Genomic DNA, 12,236 nt, shown 5'->3' on the forward strand with positions numbered 1-12,236 from the left:
ACATGTTACAAGTTGAAAGCAACCGCTGAAACTTAATCTTCCTTTGTGTTGCTTCAATGCCTTTACTTTGATTTATTGCTTTATGAGTTAACTCTTATGCAAGACTTATTAATGCTTGTCTTGAAGTACTATTCATGAAAAGTCTTTGCTTTATGATTCACTTGTTTACTCATGTCATTACCATTGTTTTGATCGCTGCATTCACTACATATGTTTACAAATAGTATGATCAAGGTTATGATGGCATATCACTTCGTAAATTATCTTTGTTATCGTTTTACCTCGCTCGGGACGAGCAGAACTAAGCTTGGGGATGCTTGATACGTCTCCGACGTATCGATAATTTCTTATGTTCTATGCCATATTATTTATGATACCTACATGTTTTATGCACACTTTATGTCATATTCATGCATTTTCTGGAACTAACCTATTAACAAGATGCCGAAGTGCCGCTTCTCGTTTTCTCGCTGTTTTTGGTTTCAGAAATCCTAGTAACAAAATATTCTCGAATTGGACGAAACGAAGACCCAGGGGCCTATTTTGCCACGAACCTTCCAGAAGACCGAAGAGCATACGAAGTGGGGCCACGAGGTGGCGACACCACATGGCGGCGCGGCCAAGGGGGGGCCCGCGCCGCCCTATGGTGTGGGCCCCTCGTTAGCCCCCCGACTCTGCCCTTCCGCCTACTTAAAGCCTCCGTCGCGAAACCCCTGATGCGAAAAACCACGATACGGAAAACCTCACTGAGACGCCGCCGCCGCCGATCTCATCTCGGGGATTCTGGAGATCTCCTCCGCACCCCGCCGGAGAGGGGATTCATCTCCCGGAGGACTCTACACCGCCATGGTCGCCTCCGGAGTGATGAGTGAGTAGTTCACCCCCGGACTATGGGTCCATAGCAGTAGCTAGATGGTTGTCTTCTCCTCATTGTGCTTCATTGTTGGATCTTGTGAGCTGCCTAACATGAGCAAGATCATCTATCTGTAATACTCTATGTTGTGTTTGTTGGGATCCGATGGATAGAGAATACCATGTTATGTTAATTATCAAGTTATTACATATGTGTTGTTTATGATCTTTCATGCTCTCCGTTATTAGTAGAGGCTCTCGGCCAAGTTTTTGCTCTTAACTCCAAGAGGGAGTATTTATGCTCGATAGTGGGTTCATGCTCGCATTGACACCGGGACAAGTGACGAAAGTTCTAAGGTTGTGTTGTGCTCGTTGCCACTAGGGATAAAACATTGGCGCTATGTCCGAGGATGTAGTTGTTGATTACATTACGCACCATACTTAATGCAATTGTCTGTTGCTTTGCAACTTAATACTGGAAGGGGTTCGGACGATAACCTGAAGGTGGACTTTTTAGGCATAGATGCAGTTGGATGGCGGTCTATGTACTTTGTCGTAATTGTGGGGACCCCGGACTAGCTGTCCAAAATCCCTGTTATGTATACAGTTCACGATCCCATGATCAGTGCGTCGTGAACACATAACCGAACTGATATCAAATTACACCATCCATTACAAAGCGGAATAAGAAAATTACAACATGGTCACATGACCAATACTTACATAATAGCCTCGAAGGGCCTAACTAAACATCAGAGTAGCATCATCACTTCAACATCCGCAGTACCCAAGTCATCTGCCATAACCCTACAGGCAACTGACTGGGAAGACGTTCCTAGCTCGCATAGACGTCACCAACTCCTTCTTCATCTGTCGAATTCCTCCAGGTCTGGCCAAGTAAATAGCCAGGGACAAAGCCGTGAGTACATTTTGAATTGTACTCGCAAACCATTTACAAAGTAACATAACAAGGAGAACAAGGTACCGAGGACTAACTAGGAGATCAAGAGGGAATGACCACTTATATAACAAGAATATGTTATGTAGAAGAGAAGAAGTGGTTTAGTGGAGTTAGCATCTCAACTTCATGGGTGAAGGAGATGAGAGAATATATCTAAGACATCACTACTTGACTTCATTTAGAAAGACCTTTCACGACATAAACACTTAGGAAGGGTAGACCCAATTTTTATCAATTCCTTTCCGACCACCTCATTGTGGTCAACAACCATTTTTCCAGTACTCCATGTACTCCAACACAAATCCCGTTTCTTTCCTTTGTCAAACATTTTCATAAACAAAACACATCAGGCTAAGCAACAGCCAATCCAACCGTCCATGACCGCGGACGCGGCTATTCGAATAGATTTAACTCTGCAGAGTGTGCGCACTTTCCCCACAAAAACCGATAAATCCGCCGGGATCAGCCCCGGATCGTCATACGAAAGTATGCGAACTCGGATAATCAGTCATAGCCTTTCGCTTGTTTCCCTTAACTCTGAGCCCTTCCCTGCGGGCTTAACCCTTCTCGGCACCCCGGCAGCATACCTCCTTTTTGAGCGTATCTCCGGCGCCACGACGAAGACCCTCGGCAATCGTCCGGCCGCAAGTTAATGCGGTGTATTGCCTCCTTCAGAGCGCAACCCGGTGTCAGAGGTCATCGTGACCCTCCTAGAGAGTGGTGAAGGTATCTCATGTTAAATTCAACAAACTACGGACTAAGCCCGTACCCACTTTGGATATTGTGGTTGCGCTAGTAAATTGTCATGGGTGAGTACTTAGGCGCCAAAGTTTTCGTAATATCCCAACCACTTTCCCATCCCCATCATTTTTACCAAATCCTTTCCTTTCTCAAATTCTCACTTGGGCATAACATTATACCCAAGGTTTTTCAAAAAAACTTTTACAACAAGGTAAAACCTTGAGGGTTTTCCCAACCTAAAGTTTATGCGTGAACTAAGATGTATAATAGCATAATGATTGCCATCATAACATGAAGGGTGTCAAGGTCATCCATACTCCAATTGAGCATGAATGGAGATGATCAAAAAGTAGAGCAATTTTAGTGATATTATCCCAAGTGCTCACTAGAATTAGGGTGTCAAATGGTGGTGGAAGGTGATTCACATACTTAGAGTAAGTACGCAAAATATCGAGAGTGGACATTACACTCTTGGTGGCAAGTATGTAAAAGAATCAAATTAAGCAAACCCAAGGGGACGCAAGAAAAACAAGAGACCAAGGATAGAAAGATCTCAACCAAGAACATGAATCAACAAAGAGTCAAAGTAAATGGTTTGCCTTGGCTTATTTGTCCCTGGACTTCTTCAACTCCATCAAATAATAATTCCAACAATATAATAAAATCCTTGTCCGATCCACTTCTTCTTCTCCGGAATCGTTCGCATCTATCGTCGGAAAATATAAAAGGAACACAATCAAACACATTGCACCAACAAAACAATAAGCAACAAGCATCAATCAAAAACTAACAACTCTACTAAGGCTAACATATTAAGGACATATAGATACTACAAAGCATCTAGAAGAAACGCCATTTTATTTACCTAATAAAGGTATGAGAGTACCATGCTTAGCAATTGCCTCTCTCGGTTATCACCATGGCATAAACCAAATATCCCCTGGTAGATAACATCATAAAGAGGACAAGTGCATTAGTTTGGAATCACAAACGTTCACAATACATTTTCAAACATTTTTGGAAAAGTAGAAAACAGTTTTCCTAACATAATTTGTTCCCATAACACTACAACCAAAATAGGAAGCAAACCATAATCCACATCATTTGAAAACTCAAGCTAAACAAAAGAGCTAATGTTAAGTTGCAGAGGTTTTGCTTTGCAAGCATAAAACAATGGTTGCCCATCTCTACCAAAAAGAGTTGGTCAAGGGTTTTAAATAAACCGAAAGGTTTTGCTTCAACAATGCATGTCACACATAAACATTACTAACAGTAACAAATATGTATGAACAGAGACTAATAACATTTTTCCTATATAGCCAGTACTAATACAAGACTAATCCAATTGGAATCACCCAAAAATATTAAACCTACAATTTTAGGAATTTCTTTGAATCTGACTGTACAGAAAACAAGATCTGTAAGCCATAAATCGTAGAAAACTCCTAAAAATATGAGGCCACTGGCATTTGAAAGGTATTTAAACATAGATGCATACACAATTGGATTTGGGTTCAAATTGTTTCTGAAACTCTCACAAATGGATTGACAAGATTACTGCATGTCTATACCATTTGCTTCACCTCTGGAGTTAGAGAATAGATAAAGGTTTGAAACTTGTTTGAGATGATTAAGAAAACATTCAGTAATCCTACAGAAGTGGAATCACTCAATTAGGTTCAAAAATGGATTTTTGATGAATTAAAAGCTAACAGCCATGTCTGCAGAACATACAGAACAAGTTTAATTCATCAAAAATCACACACAAATCATAAAAATATGAGGTCTGCTGCATCTGAAAGGTATTGAATAGGTGGTTCTTACACAGTTGGTTTCCATTCAAAAATTCGTCTCCAAGCTCCTGGTTTAATTCGACAAAGTCAGATCTGACCAGATCTTGATCTGTGAACCATTTCAGTTTCAGGAGGTCAATCGAAGTGAAACCACCGCCAAAAAGAAGGTACTGAAGAGGGCTTTCACCCGCAGTTTAGTTTGTTCAAAAAGGTTTTGTAAAACGGGAGAAATCTAACAAACAGTGATTCTGCATGTTTTCAGGACTTTATTTACCATGCAAAATCCGTAACGAATTTGAGGATGAGACCAACGTCAAGTTGTAGATCTTTTAAATACCTATCTGCGGAACTTTGAATCACTCGATTTGGATCTGCACACGAGATTTGGCGGATTTTACAAGTTCGTACCAGAATCTGAAACAGCAAGATACAGAAATTACTGCAAGGTTTTGGACGAACTTTGCTCAAGAACTTCAGATCTGAGGATAGCTCAAGCTTCTCCATGCTTGGACCAACATGCACCTGCATCAAGATCCAATCTTAGCAATGGAGGAAGAGGAAGAGGAGAGAAAACCATCTAGGGTTGGGGAGAAGAGAGGGAGAGGGAAGCTCTCATGGTGAGGGGAAGCTTGAGGAAGGAGGGAGTTGCATCTTGGAGAGGTTTCCATGGCCATGGCCGGCCATGGTTGCTAGGAGGAGCAGCATTTCGTGGTGGAGGAGAGAAGGAGAGTGTGAGGGAGTGGATAGTGAAGAAAATGAGCAAAGGGGGAGGTGGTGGCTGGCCAAGGGGGTATTTATAGAGGGAGAGGGGTGGCTGCCTCCTTTTTCATTGGCCAAGGAAGGTGGCTGCCCATTTATTGATTGGAGTAGTTGGGAGGCAATGCTTGCAAGAGAAGAAAGTGAGGAGAAACATGGCTGGCCGAAATTGTCATGGCCGGCTCCATTCTTGCCAAGCACAAGTGAGCAATGTGAGAGAAAGGCACAACATCAATGTGTATAGACAAGGTATGATGTTGAGAAGATAATATCAAAGAGTGACTTTGATAATGATAAAAATAGGAGTAGATACATATAGATAAAAATGAGTATGAAGGTGACATGTGCCATGTGCCATGAGAATAATCTCCACCACTTTGGTAGAGACCAACTTAGGATGAAGATAGTTCCCAAGGTATAGTTGATGATTAGAGGTTTACATTAGAATTCAAAATTGAAAGAATTGGGATTCACCACATGGAAGAATGCATGAGCATGCCAAGGTAGATGGGTGGTGATGGTGGTTTAGTCAATGATAGAGCAAGATTAAGAGAGATGGTGAGTGAAGTAACCATGTACTCACAAGGATGAATATGGTTGCAGAAATCACCAATTCATGAGGTCAGGGTGATGATGGAAAAGAATAGAGGATTGAGATGGGTATGGTGAGATATAACTTGTTCTTCAAATAAGAGGTAAATTGGGAGTGATTTGAAAATATCAAATGATCATCCATTTGATCAAAAATTGGAGGTTGGAGGGGATACAATGTGGTGGATCAGAGATGTGCATAAGATGTGCAAGAGTTGCCATTTGAAAAAGAGTTTAATTGAAAGGTATGGGACACACCTCAATTGTCTAGAGACAATTGGGAAAGAACCCAAGTGGAAATGGAATTTGAAAAGGTTGAGAGAAAACTAGTTGGAACATAGGAGTTCAAAATATTCTACTTGTTTTCTCAAGTTAGGTAGAGTTTTTCTCAAATGTAAAATAATCAAGAGGGAAAACAAGAAATGTTATAGGTACCATAAATAAGCTTTTTGTTAAAACAAAGCAAAATAGAAATAATGTTTTATAAATCAATACTTGGTAGAAATGGGATGAAAAACAAAACCCATTTTAGTTCCTTGTTTTCTTTGAAGAGAAATCTTGGAAAGTTTTAATAAAACTAGAAGTAGTTTTGTGATCAAAACTAGAGAAGGAGAACTGTAGGATTTTTGAGGAGGGAAACTAATTTAGGGAGGAGTGTTCTCAAGGGTAGATGGTGGCTACAAAATGTATCCATCATTCCCACTCTTGGTTTTGTGAAGATTAAACTTGAATAAAAACAAGAGGTAAAAGTGAAGGAAGTGATCTAGAGTTGAATCATTGGATAGGGTATAAGATCAAGTTGAATATATGTGATGCAAGGGTAGAATGAGACATGCAGGATGTGGAAATTGTAGAGGGAGATGCACAGATGAGATCCATGCATTGAGATCACCAAGTTGTGAATTAAGGATGATTGAGCTATCTTGTACCACAAAGAGAAAAATCAAGATGGCACACCCATGTTGTCATCAGGAGAGAGGTTTGATGTAGTAAGAAGGAAAACAATTCTTCATAAGCCACACATGTGTTTTATTTGGTGAGTTGCTTGTTTAACCACTAGGGGTGTCGTTCTATGAGGTAGCTCAAGACAAAATTCAACAAGCAAATCAAGACAATTCATCTACCAACAGATCAAGGCAATTCATCATAGCAAACAGATCAAGGAAATTCACCTTAATTAGTGTATAGAAAAAGTTTTTGTTCCCCCTGATTTTTGAAATAAGGACAACTAATCAAGGTTGAAAAAGTTGGGGTGTTACAGATAATGCCCAATTAAATCTCACTATACTTATCATGACATGTATGTGCATTGTTATGCCCTCTCTATTTGTCAATTGCCCGACTGTAATTTGTTCACCCAACATGCTTTTATCTTATGGGAGAGACACCTCTAGTGAACTGTGGACCCCGGTCCATTCTTTAATACCGAAATACAAATCTGCTGCAATACTTGTTTTTACTGTTTTCTTCGCAAACAATCATCTTCCACACAATACGGTTAATCCTTTGTTACAGCAAGCCAGTGAGATTGACAACCTCACTGTTTCGTTGGGGCAAAGTACTTTGGTTGTGTTGTGCAGGTTCCACGTTGGCGCCGGAATCCCTGGTGTTGCGCCGCACTACATCCCGCCGCCATCAACCTTCAACGTGCTTCTTGGCTCCTCCTGGGTCGATAAACCTTGGTTTCTTTCTGAGGGAAAACTTGCTGCTGTGCGCATCATACCTTCCTCTTGGGGTTGCCCAACGAACGTGTGAAATACACGCCATCAGCAACCCAGAAAGCTGATACCACATGATAAGGGAGCGACCCACTGGATCCTCCTTGGTTGATGCCCGATCTTTCACAGCGAGAACCTGGGGTAGAGAATCCTCCCAACAACGCGATGAACGCAGCCTGGAGAAGAGGGAACGAATCCAGCAAGCAACGGATCGATGAACGATACGCCTCAAACCAAGAGCTAGACAATTCTTGAAGAACACAAGAACCTTCGCAGCGGATATAATAGATAACGGCAGCGCCGTATCCCCGGAGGGATGATACACGTGATCACACGCAATCTAGGTATAACCTAACTTTAGTCTAAACTTGAACTACCAAAAACCCTAACCGTGCCCACCTTTATATGAGAGGGGTGGCCGGCCAAGCCCCTAGTGGGCATCCCTAGTTCGACTCAGGCAGGCCCAAGTCGAAACACACAAATTATTAAAAAACCCTAATTGGCCCACATATGACCATAGACATAAAATAAGATAACTAAGCTGGTGGAGTCCTGAATCGGGGATCCACATAGGCCTCCGTGCCCATATCACAAATTGACCAGGCAGTGAACGGATCTAATGCTCTAAGTCTTAACTGACAAAACAGAAATATAGCGCCTAAAACTCTAAACCAACACTGAAACAATCTTATTGACACTTGGATTTAGAGATGGAATTGATCGATGAAACAAGATTAGAAGCCAACATAAATATCGTCCTTGCAAAGTAAAACCACTAAAGGTCGGACTTAAAGGATTTCACCCCGAAGCTCGAGATTGAGTCCCTCAAAAGTACCACCAAACCGCTACTACCTTGTGGTGTCACCACAACATGCATGAAACATATATAAGACGGTGGCTCAGGAACATCTAGGATGCGCATTGTCATGATGTGAACATCATCATGCAACCGATAACCATGATCGCATAGATATGATTCTCATCAACGACAATAGCATCATGGCTCCATCGGCCAGGAAGACCCCTGCTGCAAACACATTGGCGAAGGTTAGCTAATCCTCGACTAAGGTTGTCGGTGTCACCAGAATCCCAGAAAGGGGCGAACCAGTTGTTGTTGTTGTTGTTGTTGCAGTTGCACCACGGCCGCCTCCGCTCAGGGCGCCATGCCTAGAGTTATGCTGCCACCATTCATGGAGCTCTGTTGCCACCATGCTCTTTTTTCTTCGGAACCTCATGGCGGTTCCCACTGTTTCTTGCATGTAAAACTAGAAAAAACAACATACTCTCCCAACCTACTTCAACCGCGAATCACACTGCAAAGAAGGACCCCCCCCCCCCCTGAACGGACATGAAAACCCAAATTCGATCTATTAAACAGATGCAAAATCTTTTCTTCCAAGGCCCATATTCTTTCTTTTGTCCGTGAGAGACATCTCTACATTTCTTATTATGTCCTCGAAAGCTTTCCCACCAAGACCCAAGAAATCTCCTTGCCATGTCGAGGACTAGCCTCCTCCAGACATACAAGAAAGTCACAAAACTATTTTGCAAAGAGAGCCTCAGAGTTGGGTGCCAATGCACCTACATCATTAAACTTGTCACCACAGTAACCAATGTCACACGGCTGGCAGGGCTCCACCGGTGGTGGTGTGGAAGCTACCGCCAAGGTCTCAAGCTTGGACATGACCAACATCATTGGATCCAAGATCCTATCAATGTCCTTGTACTCAGAGGCAGCCAACACAACGGGCTGCAGCAACATGCATGTTCTCGTACAAGGGGAAAAACAAGTCAAGATGCATCCTTCTCGTACCACGGCCAACACCTTAGTGACCTTATCATTATCAACAACTATAGATGGGTTCCTGCTCAATTGACTCACGAGAAGCGCCCAAGCCTGCAAGCTCCAAAGAATTAGTAGCATGCGCCAACCAAAGCTTCAAGCTTCATTGTTGTCGCCTCTTCCCCAAGCGACGAGAGGCCTACGACATCAGCCTGTCTCTGGATCACAGCTCCGCTGATAATAAGCATGAGTAACCGGAGAGTGAGCGGGCAGCCGGAGAGCAGACATGAGCGGTCAGAGAGCGAGTGTCACAGAACCTCTCCCGATAACCAAAGCAACGACAACGGATGCATCGGAATGGCTCACGGCATGCTCTGACCTGGTGGTCACGGTCGAGGCAACGAAAGCATCTCCCACTATCCCAATGGCTTGAAAGAAAGGCTACGGCTGAGACCCATTGATCAGAGGCTTTCACAGCTTGATTGCATTCTACTACTACTACTGAAACAAAAATGGAAAAAACAAGAATCATCTGAGAAGTGCTGCACAACATGGAAATGAAAAAGAATCACGTACCCGTTTCCACTTGGGCTTTGGAGTATATACACAGCATCATGGGCGCTGTCTTGAAGAAAGCAGAGAGAAACAAGCATAAATGTTCAATCGACAACAATATATGCCCATATCCACTCAGGTAAATCGTCCGTGGAAGTGGGAGAATACTCGGATATAAAAAAATCTTTATCACTGCGTGGGGTGCTACCTTGCGTTGGTTCATGCGCTATATAAAGGGCGGTACGACGGAGGGGCAGAAGCAGAGTGCTAAGAGCAAGCAAGCAGCAAACGTAGCCTGCGAAGCAAACTCTCACCCAAGCAGGCAGCCATGAACTGCGGCGGAAGCAGGGGTCCGGCAGCAACAGTGCGGTGCAGGGAATGCCACACGAACCTCACCGCGGCGCCCGGCGCGCGTGCCGTGCACTGCATGCAATGCAACTGCGGTACGCGCGTCCCCGGGTCTGGCTCTGGCCGGCAGGTGGTGGTGGTGCCCCACCCGCGCCCTAACCCGGGCTTCGGCGTCTGCCGCAGCAAGAAGCGCGCCGTGCTGATCGGCATCAAGTACACCAGCAGGCGGGCCGGCGAGCTGAGGGGCCCCATCAACGACGTCAAGTGCATGAAGCACCTGCTCACCACGCGCTTCGGCTTCCCCTGCGAAGGCATCATCGTCCTCACTGGTAAGAATCTATCCATGGTGATCGACGATCCTCGTTCATTCGTGGTGCTTACTGAATAGGATACACCCTACATGTATTGTAGATGAGGAGACGAACAAGTGCAGGCTGCCCACCAAGGAGAACATCCGTATGGCGATGCACTGGCTGGTTCAGGGTTGCAGCAACGGAGACTCGCTGGTGTTCCAGTTCTCCGGCATCGGCACGCAGGTCCCCGACGAGGACGGCGACGAGCGTGACTGCATGGACGAGGCCCTCTGCCCCATGGACTCCTTCCACCAGGGCCCCATCCTGGACGACGAGATCAACGCGGCCATCGTCCGCCCGCTGGTGCACGGCGCCAAGCTCCACGCCCTCGTCGACGCCCACCACAGTGCCACCGTCCTCGACCTTCCATACCAATGCGTTACGTCCAAGTCAGTACTAATTAACCATGATCTACTATACTTTTACATCTATCTAAAACGTAAAGGGTAACCCATCCGGTTCTTGGATCAGGACTACCGGGTGCCTGAACTGGGTGAAGCAGCCCACTCCGAACGGTGCCTGCAAAGGCACCAGCGGGGCAGGGCCGTGCTCATCAGTGGCAGCAGCGGCGGCAAGAAGATGCCTGCTAACACGGTCAGAACTGTTTCTGAATTCCCCATTCCTCATGCCTGTTTCTCAATAAGGAGACAGTCTCGCCTTATTTCGTTTGTGTGACATGTCGATCACTAATGCGTGCGTCTGTGCAGCTGCCTGAGCCCTGCGCTACCATGGGCGCCCTGACGCACAGCTTCATCAAGGCACTGGAGTGCGAGCCGCACGCCAGCTACGGCCGCCTGCTCACCTCCATGAGGACCATCATGCGCCAGGGCGGGCCTTGCAGCCTGCCAGGCCCCGTCGGCAGCTCCGTCCGCAAGGTCACCAACTTCAGCGGCGTGGAGGCGAGTCACATTTCTATTCTCTAGGAGTAACTGTTTCAATCACATACTGTATTTCATTTGCTCACCTACGTCTCTATGTTGCTAATTTTGCAGGCGCCTTGTATGTCTTCTTCTGAGAATTTCGGCATCGACTGCGAGAAGCTCTGCATCTAGAACCATGCATGATTCGCGTCGTCGATTAAGGCTACTGCAATCGAACGATTACTACCCAATCATCATCGACCGTGTCGAAATACTCTATCGATCACTGGCCGTGATGCTTGCTACTACTGCTAGTACGTGTGATGTATCACCTGCCATGCCATCAAGAACGAGCAGATAGCTCACATAAGGCTCTAGAGAACCTGGCACGTTCTCTATGACTACTCTACCGTACCTCACTGTAATAAGGTCGTTGCGTGTCATCACATCGCCTTTAATAAATTGACTCCTATATGTTATCGTCCTAACGCGTGCAATTAATCTACCGAAGATCAAGCAATCACATAGCGATAAAGGCACTAAGATTTGGTATGATCCATAACTGTTATGGGTTTAGAGTGTTCTAAATAACACTAAACCCATAATTGTGTGACCATACGGATTCGGATATGTGCAGGCATGTCTGAAACACTTTCCGCAACAATAATGTTCCCTCTTGTGTCGATTGACATAAAGGACATGTCAATGTTTTGGATCAGGTGATCCCGCTCATGCTCGGGTATATGCTGCAGACGAGATCTTCCTCTATCGCGCGCTGCTCTGTGGTTGTCATCCGAAGTTCTTGATTGTCGGCTCAAATCAGCTCTTCGCCTGCTCGATGCAGAAGCTACGGCTTTCCTTTGCTCAAGTACCAACTTTTCTTTTTCTATTTCTCGCCTGGCCCGAGCGAGTCTTTATTGATATG

At 44.7% G+C, this 12,236-nt stretch overlaps 1 pseudogene; it reads left to right on the plus strand.

Moving 5' to 3' along the window:
• The first annotated feature begins 9,989 nt into the window (after positions 1 to 9,989).
• Positions 9,990 to 11,799, plus strand: LOC124702581 (annotated as a pseudogene).
• Positions 11,800 to 12,236: the final 437 nt, after the last annotated feature.

The sequence above is a fragment of the Lolium rigidum genome, chromosome 3 (assembly GCF_022539505.1).
Source record: "Lolium rigidum isolate FL_2022 chromosome 3, APGP_CSIRO_Lrig_0.1, whole genome shotgun sequence".
NCBI classification, from domain to species: Eukaryota; Viridiplantae; Streptophyta; class Magnoliopsida; order Poales; family Poaceae; genus Lolium; species Lolium rigidum.